Source organism: Ictidomys tridecemlineatus, chromosome 1, assembly GCF_052094955.1.
Source record: "Ictidomys tridecemlineatus isolate mIctTri1 chromosome 1, mIctTri1.hap1, whole genome shotgun sequence".
NCBI classification, from domain to species: Eukaryota; Metazoa; Chordata; class Mammalia; order Rodentia; family Sciuridae; genus Ictidomys; species Ictidomys tridecemlineatus.
The window spans coordinates 20616923-20629968 of record NC_135477.1 but is presented as its reverse complement, the minus strand read 5'-3'; the positions used below and the strand labels follow the sequence as shown (position 1 = coordinate 20629968).

General features: G+C 37.5%; 1 long non-coding RNA gene across 2 annotated transcripts in view; it reads left to right on the top strand.

The window, feature by feature from the left end:
• Window positions 1-13046, top strand: part of LOC144366193 (uncharacterized) — a 205994-nt gene that overhangs the window by 140723 nt on the left and 52225 nt on the right. For both annotated transcript variants that reach the window (XR_013425138.1, XR_013425137.1), the window contains one exon: window positions 11386-11486. This is a non-coding gene — a long non-coding RNA (uncharacterized LOC144366193). The remainder of the gene's footprint in view (window positions 1-11385; window positions 11487-13046) is intronic.

Here is a 13046-nt window from a genome sequence, read left to right as displayed (position 1 = left end):
CCTCTGTGTCCTAGGCTCAGAATCACATGTTCTTGGGAAAGGTTTCCTGATGGAAGACACCCTGCATGGGTATCTCCTCCTCCATTTTTACCCTCATCTGGGGATACTTTGCCCAACCTGAAGACAAAGGTCATGGGATCTCAAGTAAAAACGATCAAAGCAATCCTTGGGTTGACTGTTATCTCCCAATTTCGCCATTCTCAACAATTTGGGTTGGTCTATTTTCAGGAATCCAGCTTTTCTTTTCTTAAGGGAAAAGGAAAATATTGAATAAAAAGTCCAGTGCCACCTCATTTCAGGTGTAGTTGGGTTTGAGTGTCCAAAAACTCACCAGGAAGTAGTCCCCTCTTCTCAGTTTTGCTTTCCACTCTGTTGGCTTCATTCTCAATGACACTTTCTCCCTATGGAGACCTGAGATCTGGCTCATGCTCTCGTTGCTAAGCACCATTAGGAAGACTTATCTCATTACCTCCTAGTAAATTACGAGATTCATTTTGGTTGGGCCATCTTTTTGGTTATGAATCTATATATAGTCAGGTGGGAAGCTGAATAACACTTGATCTAAGCCTAGGTCATAGGTCCCCTCGGGTTATGAAGTTGAAATAGACCAACCCAAATCGTAGAGAATGGCAAAATTGGGAGATCACAGTCAACTCATGCTCATCTTTTCCAAAAAAACTGCAGACTTGATTGATGCCCATTGTTTATTTATTTATTTATTTTTTCATAAAATGAATGTTCATTCCTTAAAATGTAGCTGACTTGGCTTCCTTGTTACTGGTGATTGGTCCAGTGTCTGTGTATATGTTTCAGGATATCATTTCTTCTTTTTTATTTTTTCTTAACTATTCACCTTCAAGGGATGATTCAAGGGATCATGCTTCCTCTGTCTTGTCCATCTCAGAGTTTTCTCCAATCTGGCAAATATTGAGGGGTGGTGTGCAGGACTGGAATATGCATGGATGACTTCTACAGAACCAGACAGGGTGTGCATGCATGACTTCTGCCTGCATTTCATTGGTCAGATCTTAGGGATACTTGAATGTAACTGCAAGAAGAACTAAGAAAGAGCTTGAACCTAATTCACCAAATCTATTTTTCTTTTTATTGTTAGAAGAAAAGAAACACTATGCTTCAGTTCATGAAATGGGCCTCAGTGCCTTGTTGTCTGTGTCTGAGTTGAGGTATCTGTTATCGTTCTAGAACAGCAAGACAGAAAACTCTGATGAATGTAAAAGTACCCTTTAACCACTTCTCTCACAGTGATCTGTTCTCCACCCCCTGTGTAATAAACTGTTAACCTGGGCTCCCAACCAATTCTTGTCCTACCCTGGAGATCATGTCTTCAGGACAGGAATGGTCTATTCTGACAATCCTAATTTACACAACTTCATCTCCAAACTGACCACAGTAATTCTTGCAGTATTGCTTACTGTTTACCAACTTTTGTTTTGTTTTTTTTTTAAACTGCAAGAGCCATTAAGCATTTACTTTCTTGTGTTGAGCAAATTTTTATAGCAATATTTCCAGCCCTGTGTTAGTTAACAGGCTGTCAACCCCTTGATAACAATCCTAATTTATCACTCAGCTGTGAACATTGTCTCCAGGCAAAGCTTGGCTACATGGTCTGAGCCCTGGAGCAATTTTATTTTTACTCATTCTAAATAAAACTTGAATTACTATAAGTGTGTGAGTGGGTGATCAGGAGAAGAGGAGGGCAAAACAGAAGAGGGAGGGAGGGAAGAGAAAACTACCTACAAAGACTTAGATATCTTTCAAAGAACTAATGGGACAAAAAGTATGTGGCCACTTAAGAGATGATTTAAGAAGGTGGGAAAATGAAATAGAGAGAAGAAAAAGATATCCAAGAATGAAGGAGAGAGCAGGTTATAACTGAGAAAGTATGTAGAGAAAAGATTAGGGGGAGGAACAGAAGAGAAGCCAGAGGAGAAGCCCACTTGAGTATGTGTCTGTCTTTCCAATTTTAAATTTTTAAAATTTTAATTGTAGTTGGACACAATACCTTTATTTATTTATTTTTATGTAGTGCCCAGGATCAAACCCAGTGTCTCACACGTGCTAGGCAGGTGCTCTACCACCAAGCCACAACCCCAGCCCCTGTCTTCCCATTTTTAACTTTTCACCAGCCATCAGCATATTCCTCAGCAAGCATCCAGTGGTCATCTGGTTTTCGCTGGGCACATGTGTTCCACAGCTCTCCACAGATGCGCACTTTGAGGTGCACATACCCTCTGAGCAGTGGTGAGAAGGAGGCAAGGGGCAAGGCAGATTCTCAGAGGTGGAGCTTCGAGGGGAGATGGAGAGGTCCATATCAACTGGAAAACGGAGGCAAGGATTCATGGGAGTTCAGCTGATTTTCGAAGTTTGGATGTGACCCAAGAAACAAAAATGGGGGCTGAGAGCATGCTCAGCACGAAGAGAAGCAGAAAGACCATGAACTCCGCATATCTGTAATACGTAAACTGGACGACAACAGAGAGGAGAAAGCAGAGGGAATCAGAGGAGACAAAGAGAAAAGAAGGGAAAGAAGAAAATAAGATAATCATAGGAATGGTTCCCTTGAATTATTCCTTGAAGGGGTTTTGTTACCAAATATCAAAAAGAAGAAAGGATATGCAGAAACATGTACACAGACACTGGGCCAATCACCAGTGACAAGGAAGCCGAGTCAGTTGTAGCTCAAGGAATAAACATTCATTTTATGAACCAAGAGAAAGAGGAGATAAAGGATTGAATTCAAGAGAGAGAAACAAAGATTCAAAAGAATGAGGAGATAAAGAACTAAAGAAAAAAGGCTCAGAGAAGGAAAAAGGAAAACATGTTTTCTGACGCTTTCAGATTTTCTGGACCTGGCACCACCTTTTTTTGGTCTCACTGGATATTGCCAATAAAAGGGAACCTTGTCCTGACACCAAGCTTCTACATCGGTCTACTTGGTGAGTCATAGTCAGATGTCCCGTATCCCAGGCCTGTTGGCAATGGAGCCAAGTTATAAACCTGCACATCACCAACAGAGGCATGGATACCCAGACAATGGTAGGCAAGCAAGTTTTCAATCATTTGATTTCTCTTGGAAAATTTCTCTAGAGAATTTTTAAAATGTGGTACCTCTGAAACTGCAATAGAAAAATAGGATGCATTTATTATTGTATTTAATCTAAATACACTTAAAATTAAATTTGGGCGTGGTTCATTTCCCAATGATTTCTAGTACAATTCATAGATCAGTTACTTTATTAGAATTAATTTGATCTGTATGTTGTCAAATTTTGTTTGGAACCCAAGTGGTATTCATCAAATTCTCCATCATAATGTTCAAGCACCCGAATACCTTTTATAAACCCAGGATTTCCCCAACTGGACACAAGTGTGACTGTTCTTGCCCCGTGATCACTCCCTCATGGTCATGACTTGGGCCAGGTGCACTCTCCAGTGTTCTCCATGATTTTCTACACATGCTTGGCTTGGAGTCAGGATGACTTCTCTTTGGGAGTGTTCGCCTCTTACACCTGTTCCAACCTCCTACCACCTGATTCATTTGCTAGACTAAGTTTATTTAACCTTTCTACTGAAGTTTTTTTTAAAGCATATTATTATTTTTCATGTAAAAATGGATTTCTTTCTCATAACATTTCAAATGTAGCATTCTAGGGCTGCAATGTAAACTCTCACTATGTCAGGAACCAGGCATGATTTTTGTTCTGTCTCCTCCAACAGTAAAGTTTTATCCTCACCTACATCCACATTTTATTTATTGCCAAGAAGGAAAGAAGGGGAGGAAGTGTCTCATACTGAAAATTTGGTGTTGTCAGTATTTTGAATTCAAGCCATTCTGGCCAATGTATATCTTGTTTCAATTTGTATTTCCCTGATAATCCATAATAACATAGCTTCTTTTTCCTGAGCTTATTTACCATCCATAAATCTCCTTTGGTGAGAAATTTATCAAAATTTTAGCACATTTATTATTGTTGATTTTTAAGAGTTATTTGCATTGTTGTTTGAGCATATTTTCTTCCTAGCCTGTCTTATTTTTTCATTCTGTTGATATTATTTTTCACAAAGCAGAATTTCTTAATTTTAGTGAAGTCCATGTTATCCATTATTTCTTCTGTGGATTATGCCTTTGGTTTAATATCTAATAAGTCATTATCATATTCAAGGTCATTTAGAATTTTTCATGTTATCTACTAAGAGTTTTATCATTTTGCATTTTTCATTTAGATCTGCAATACATTTTGAGTAAATTTTTGTGACAGCTTTAAGGTGTACGTCTAGATTCTTTTTTTTTTAATGTGGTTTTATAGTTGTTTTACATCAGTTGTTACAAAGTCTATCTTTGTTTCATTGAATTATGTATGAGTCATCTTTCCATTACTGTGGAAAAAAGTATCTGAGAACTTCTACTGAGAGGCAGAAAGCTATATTTTTGCTCATAGTTTCAGATGTTTTGGTCCATTGTCATTTGGGTTCATTGATTCTGGGTCTGTGGTAAGCAAGAAAGTCTTAGCAGGGAACATGTGCTGGAGCAAGGTATCTTACCTCATGGTTAGAGAGAAAGGTGGGGAGGGGTCAATGCAAAATATGCCTTTTAAGGACACACCCCCAGTGATATGCTTCCTCCAACATGGCTCCATTTCTAAAGTGTCCATCTCTTCCCAATATCAAGCTTTTAACACAAGAGACTGGAGCACAGTCCACATCCTAACTATAACATTTTGTAATTGTTCCTTTGTCAAAGATCGGTTAACTCTGTTTACGTGGGTCTGTTTTTGGACACTTTTATGTGCAGTTAATATACTTTTGTTACTCTTCTATTTCTCATCTTTTTCCAATACCTCACTTTCTGGATTGCTGTAGTTTTGTAGCGAATCTTGGAGTAGGATAGTCTCAGTCCCTCACTTTGCTCTTCCCCTTCAATGTTATGTTGGCTATTCTGGGTGTTTTGCCTCTCCATGTAAGAGGATGTAAAAATGGATTTCTCTCTCATAACATTTCAAAATTTAGATTTAGCTTCACAATATTTACAGAATAATTTTTCTGGGATTTTGGTTTGGGATTACATAACATCTATATGTCAGGGCTGGAAGGAACTGATAATTTTGACAATATTGAGTCTTCCTATCCATGAGCATGACATCTCTCTCCATTTACTTAGTTGTTCTTGATTTTCATTCATCAGAGGATTGTAGTTTTTCCCACACTGATCTTGCAGACAAGTATTTTGTTAGATTTATGCCTAAATATTTCATTTCTGGGTGGGGGTTACTATGGTCAGTGGTCTTGTGGTCATTTTTCAGATTTCACTTGTACTTTTCTTGTATATAGGAAAATAACTGACTTTTGTACCAGGTTTTCAATTTACACCATAGAATCATCATTTGTATAATGAGAAGACCATTTAATGTGGGACGGTTGATTGTTCTTCTATTGTGTTTGAGTGTCGTATTTATCAATCTTTGTGCCAGTACCACACACTCTGTGTAGACATAAATTATTGACAATATTCTTATTTGATAGGATAGGTTCTCCTACTTTATTCTGCTTCATTTGCCATAGATATTTTTTTCTCCTTTTAATTTTTATATATAATCAGCTTATGAGTTTCAAAATACTCTAATGGCATAGATAATGTGATCATATTGGTTTTATAGAATGTTTGAGAAAAATAAAGTATTTTCACATACTGATTAACTGGTATAGATTTTTAAAATTTCTTATTATATTTCTTTGTTGTTGATTGGTAGAAGTAAATTTTACTTTCACATATAGACTTTACTGTCTTTATAAATTCCCTGATTAATTTTTCCTATAATTTTTATACACTTTTTGGTTTTTATATTTATTTTCTTTTAGCTACACATGACAATAGAGTCTATTTTGACATAATAAACAAATATGGACTATATCTTATTCTAATTAGTATCCCAGTCTTGTGGATGTACACAATAGTTAGGGTCACTGTAGTGTAATCATCTATGTACATAGGAAAGTTATGTCAGATTCATTCCACTATCTTTCCTATTCCTGTCCCGCTTTCCCTTCATTTCCCTTTGTTTAATCCTTTGAGCTTCTATTCTTCCCCTCCCACCCCCTTATTGTGGGTTAGCATTCACATTGGATCTTTGGTTTTGGGAATATTTCTTGGATGTTTCCAAGGGCATATTTAATCACTTGAGTAAACTGAGAGATTTTAAAAAATTTTCCAGATGTATGTTTTTTTATGTATTTTTTTTCATCCTCATCAACATGGTTAATCTCCACAAAATGATGATAGTTAAAGTAAAAACAGAGAAATAAAATTCTGTGTTGATAAATCTTGGCGGGGTTGTTATTTTATTATTTTTGTCAAGAACAAACTTCTTCAGTCACTTAGTCAAGTGAAGGTAAACTTTTTTGTTTCATGGTAGCTTCATGAGTTCCTTCTTCCTTCCCTCAAGTGTGCCTTTCTGTTCTTTGGTTGGGTACAGCAAAGGCTTAACCAAGGCCATGACCTTGCACCTGGTTTCTACCACACCAGTGTCTGATTTCCTTCATTCATGAGGAGTGACAATTCTGGATCTCTGCTGGGATTTCCTAAGCAGAGGTCCTGCCTTGCTGCTCTAGATGGTATGGCTGAAATTTCAGTTTCAGTGTGTACTCACAGTTCCCAGGTGTGGGTCTAGGTTCAGAGCCACCACACCCTGCTGGCTTCTCAAGCTGAATTCACACCCTCTGACAGGCTCACTGTGATCATCCAATAGGACGGCAGAGTAGGAGTTCCTCTAAAGTCTTTTAAGTATACACATGACCCTACCTTCCAGGTCCTCTCCAGAAGGGGAGCTCCTCTATGAGTGTGTGTGCGCGCACATGCACACACACACACACACACACACACAAACACACACACACTCAGTTGACTTAGAACAGGGCTGTGCTGATTGCTGTAAATACATAGTGAATAAATTGATGTCTAGCACAGAGGAGGTGCCCCAAATGAGAAGAATGAAAAGTGAATGTGGAAGGGGATCGAAAGATATGAAAATGTCTGGCAATGCTGAGATTTATTCATTTATTCAACAAATACATAATGAGTTAATAGTGCTAGTCCTTCAGCTTCACACACAGAAGTGAAAAAAGATAAATCAGGCATAAATATGCCCAAGATACAGATTTTCTTTTATTGATTTACTGTTCAATAAAAAGAAAAGAACTTGAAGACAATACACCGCAACATCTGAACATGGTCCTATGAGTGGTATAAAACATGCACCAAGGCAATTAACTCATTAATGTATGAAATCTTGCATTTAATCCATTTGTATTGAATTCCCAATTGATGTTGAAAAATGCTTAGAGAAAAGAGGCAAAGTACAGAGATAGCAATGATACAATCTTTGGTCTCAAAAGGCTTAGCCTCAAATGAAGAAGAAAATGTGTGTTCCAAATAAACACTAAGGTATTTTAAAATGTGCTTTCCGGACACCTTCTGAGCTGCAGGTTGGAACATAGCCACTGCTTCACAAATGCAACCAGCATCCGCTGGGTTCCACCTACACTGGGCGCATGCCACAGCAGTCAGACAAGCCACTTCTCTGACAAGAAAGGACACCTGCCTACGTGTGGAAACACAAGCATCAAGCAGTGATTCTGGGCGGCAATGCTTGGTAGCCAGAATCAACATGAGCAATATGGAAAGGGAGACATTTGGAGCAGAATAAATAGCATGAGCAAAAGTTCAGGGGTGGGAGAGATAAATGCCCTAATATGCATATTGCCTAATTTGAATGTAGGGGATGATAAAATAGAAAGGAAGAAAGGAACATCGGAGGTGAAGAGAAATTTTCTTAAGGTCCTCGCCTTTTCACTGTTATGAAATGATTCATTTTAAGGTTAATCTGTGGGATCCTACATGGCATTTAACACAGATGAGTTCAATTCACAAAACACAATAAAGTTCAATACAAATTGATAAAATGTGCGACTTTATAATTAAGGAATTAACTTGCTGCATTTAACGGTGCATGTTCTGTACCATACATTTGGCCTTTAGTATCCAGCATTCTCCAGATTGGTCTGAGGGAGCTCAGTTATGACTCTCAGCAGGACTTCACTCACAGTCACACACCCTGAAATGGGTATTCACAGGGCTTGAGGGCCAGTCTCCATTCCAGGGACAAAGTTCTCCTTGGGCGGTTGGTTGCAAGAATGTTGTATTTCTTCCTTGTGACTAGGTCATATTTGATGGTGGAGTAGACTTAAAGGAGAATACTTTTTGTAACCAGAACCTCAGAGATGGAGCCCGTAAGCGTTTGCTGTGTCAGGAAAGACTTTGAACAGGCACAGAACGACCCATGATGAGAATGAAAATGACAGTCCATCCAAAGGGGGTCACTGTCTGTTTTCAATTTTTTACAGACCATGGATAATATGTGGGGCCCAGCAGGGAAGCACACACATAAAAAATCAAGTTATGAATTATTCAGAAGATCACATTTTAATTCTAAAAGGTAGACACATTAGCTTGACTAATTGGTTCTCTGTTGGGGAAAAAAAAACGAATTATGAGATCCTAGGTTTCATATTTATTAGCCAATTCTAAGCAGTAATTCTAGCAAAATTTGACTCAGAAAAATATTTTAGACATTCAGAATTTTGTATTAATATGTAGTTTATGGCTTTAAATTATTTCATTTTGTAATTATCAGGTATATGGGAGATATTAAAAATTCAAGATAAACATGAAAAAGAAAATAAAAATTATTCATAAACCCACCTTCTAAAATAAGCTCTATGATATTCATACATAAAACTCAACATGCATTTCTCTATATAATTTTTTTCTTTCATAATGGACTGATACAATATCAATTAAAATTGGTAAAACACCAATTTTAAAGCTAACTACATATTAATGTATAATAAATGCATTTGTATAAATTATTATAATAGCTTTAACATATTCCATTGTGTAGCTTATTTTATAATTTATTTAGTCAATTATTTACTATTGGACCTTTAGGATAGTTGAAAATGTTCCCATATTTATAGACAATGATATGATTAATATTCCTATGTTTGGACCTTTGAATAATCTTCTAATTATATCCTTAGAATAAATTCCTAGGGTGGAACTACCAGATCCAAAGGCAAAAAACATACATTTTACTAAAATTTTAATTAATTAATTACTTTCATTTTCATCCTTTACCATATGCTGTCTGCAGCTTTAACTGATGTCATGAATTCATAAATAGATATTTAAAAACATAGTGCAACTAAAAATTAGTAAATTCAAAACTAAACTCTACTTAAATTTCTTTTTATCAGATTGTGAATAGCCTTGGCTTATTTATTTCTAGTATGTATCCTCTGCCTTTGCTGAACTGATGAAAATGATTTCTATCTTAATAGTTGATGAAATGACCAGTACTTGTAATAGTATCTAAATAAAAGGATCTTTCAAGAAAGAAGCAGAAAATTCTTACTGCTGCCTGAACCACATTATGATTTGTGATTCAAAATTTCATGAGCTGCACATCAGTTTGAAATTTCCATTTGAGATATAAACACAAGACTCATCCAGAACCAAGAAATCCCACACTAATGGCAGAAAAAAATGTAAAACTTCTCAGCAGAAACACTTGAATTCATGGATCAACCACAGAGGAGAAGAAAAGAATCCCATGAATGACAAGATTTAAGTTAGTATAAACTAAAATTGGGGGACCATAACCAACTACTCATCTTAATCATCAGAATAAAAGCAAAATAGCTTGAAAAGTAATACCTGGTTACTATTTAAAATTGTCCAATGCATAAAAGAAGAAAAACACAGCAAAGAAGCAATTGAAAAAAACTAATATTTGAAAAAAATCTGTAGCAAAATTTTTACATAGCATTTAATTTTTTTTTGTAGTTGTAGATGGACAGAATGCCTTTAGTTTATTTGTTTCTCTTTATGTGGTGCCAAGGATTAAAGCCAGTGCCTCACACGTGCCAGGCAAGCACTCTGCCACTGAGCTACAGCCCCAGCCCTTACAGGGCATTTTTACAAGGCAAGAAAAAGAGAAGACAATAAAGACTACAGAACGCAGCAAGAAGAGAAGATGGGGGAAAGGCAGAATGATTAAGCAAAAAAAAAAAAAAATAGAAATGTAAACGCAAGAGTCAAGTATGTAAGAGTTAATGCATATTGATTGTACTAACGTGTTAGAAAATGAATCTAAAAATTGAAAATAATTTTTGCATACTACCAGACTTTGCCCCTTCAATGTCCCCCCAAATACGCATGTGTTTAAGATTTGGTCTCCAGCGCTGCAGTGTTCAGAGGTGAGACCATCAGGAAAGTGATTAGATCACAAGAGCCTTAAACTCATCAGTGGATTAATTTATTGATCAATTCATAATCTGGTGGCATTACTGGGAGGTGATAGAAACTGTAAGAAGAAAGGCCCAGTTGGAGGAGGCAGGTCACTGGGAGTGTGCCCTGAAGGGTATCTTGTCCCCAGCACCTTCTCCACCCACTCCTGTCTCTTTTTGCTTCCTGGATGCCATGAGGTGAGCAGTACTGCTCTACCATGCCTTCTCTGCATGATGCTCTGCCTCACCACAAGTGCACAGCATTGGAGAGTGAGTTGATCATAGACTGAAACCTCTGAATCCATGAGCCCAAATAAATCTTTCCTCCTCTAGGCTGATTTTCTCAGGTATTTTGTCACAGCAACTAAAAGTTGACTAATAATATTAATAAAAAAAGGAATGACTGAAAAAAGAAAAGAATGCTTATAATAAAAGTTGAGGGAGGACAAAATAAACCAAATGAATAGTAGGCAACAGTTCAATATACAAACATGAATATCAGAAAAATTCTATTTGAATATCTAAGATATGTGTTGCATTTATTAACTTGCATTTTTCGTGCTCAAATAATTTTTTAGTCACAGAATCCTTATCGTAAAATAATGTATGGACACACTTGTACTTATGAATACTCTCATAACAGCATTTTACTGATAAAACACAAGTGTATTCTCTCATGGGAACATATATTGTATACTATAGGGAGCCTATTTATTGGGAAATCAAACTGAAAAATAAAAATCAAGACATTAGTTGCATCAAATATGTTAAGTGCTATGGTTTGGGACGTGAGGTGTCTCCCCCAAAGCTCATAGAGGAGACAATGCAAGAAGATTCAAAGAAGAAATGACTGAGCTAAGAGAGCCTTAACTTATTAGTGAATTAATCACCTGATGGGATTAATTAAGTGGGAATTAAAGGCAGGTAGGGTGTGGCTGGAGGAGGTGGGACATTGGAGGTGTGGCTTTGGGGTATATATTTGGATCTGGTGAGTGGAATCTCTCTCTGCTTCCTGATCACCAGGTGAGATGCTTCCCTCTGCCTCACTCTTCCTCCATGATGTTCAGCCTCACCTCAAGCCCCAAGGCGGAGCCGGCTGCCTATGGACTGAGACTTCTGAAACTGTGAGTGAGCCCTTAAATAAAGTTTTCCTCCTCCGCAATTGTGCTGGTTGGGTCCTTTAGTCACAGCATTGAAAAAGCTAATGAAAACATTAAGGAAAGACTCTTTTGATGACAGCTGAGCATCATACTTACCTTGGGTGTTCTCAGTCCAGGGACGTGAGAGAGACTGCTTACTGTGAGCCTCACATGTCACAACATTCCACAGCATCCAAAACAGTACTGTACACACAGGCCTTGACCATTCCTTCACTCATCTTTTTGGTCTTCCTTGTACCCTGGCTTTAAGTTCTGAAAGGCTATTTCGGTTTGGTTTTCCCTAGTGGCAGCAGTAGGGACTTAAGAAGCAGCCTCTCTGAAGAAGTTTCTAACAATAAGAGAAAAATCGTTAACTCTGAATAGAATCAGATCATTTCTCTAGTTCAATCTCCTTATTTTGGATACAAGGAACTCTTGTATCCAAAATGATTTGGCTTCTCTCTTGAGGTGGTACTAAATGTGGAAGGACCCTGGTTACTACGTGAATGATGGATGCCATGTTTAAGAGGTTGATCCATGGACCGAAGTTTAAAAAAATCTATCGCCACACTGTGAAGTTGGCTTTTTAACTTATTTTCATTTAGAGTTTAGATTCGTAAGCTGAAGTTTGTAAAAATTAAAATGCTTGCACAAATCATAAGGTGTTGTGAAATGAGTTTCACTTCCAAAGCCCTCTGAGCAGTGTTTGGCAGGAAGGCTGATAACACTGGATAAGTGTTTTGTTCACAGTTTTAGCAGGGTGTGCTCCTTTCTCTCTGCTCTAACATTTTCCGGCAGCCTGATGTCCACATTCCCTTTTGGTTCCTTCTCACATTCACAGTGCAGAGTGCTTTCTCAGCCCAATTTCCACGTCTGAGTCACAATCAGTCCCTTTTAAGTCAACCCCATTTGTGCCTTGAACATCAGCTCCTGAGCTACTGCACTTATCCATGACCTAGCAGTTTTTCTCCTTAGATGCTAAATTATTGCTAACCAGAAAGTGACAAATTTCAGTTTGCAACCTTTTTACCACCATAAAACTCACTCAATAAAAACAGAAGGAGCCATAGAGAAGCAGGGCTTGGGAGACCATAAAAAATATAGATGTTTCAGGCAGTTTGTGTCTATCCAAGTGGTAGCATTAAGTGAGTTAAGGACAAGTAAGTAGACGGCTTCAGTTAATGAGACAGATTACTTAGGGAAACAGAAATGTCACAGTCACTGGCCACATAAAGTAGTGGGTTTGTTACTTTTGAATGCTGACTGTATTCGCAAGAACATTATTTATTAATATTGAGATGTTCTCCAGCCCTGCACTTTGGTTAATAAAGAACCTTACATTGATCATTTAATGATCATGAAATGTCACCTTCACAGCTTGGGAACCTTCCAGCAGCAACCTAGGCACTTCCTCCCTGAGATGATGGGTTTAGAGAACCTAGATGGGTTCTCTTAACTTAGTCCTGTGACAGCTTGATATTTGCAACTGTCTGGTTTGCTGAAGCACAGAATCTAAAGGAGGAGAAGAAGGAGAAGAAGAAGATT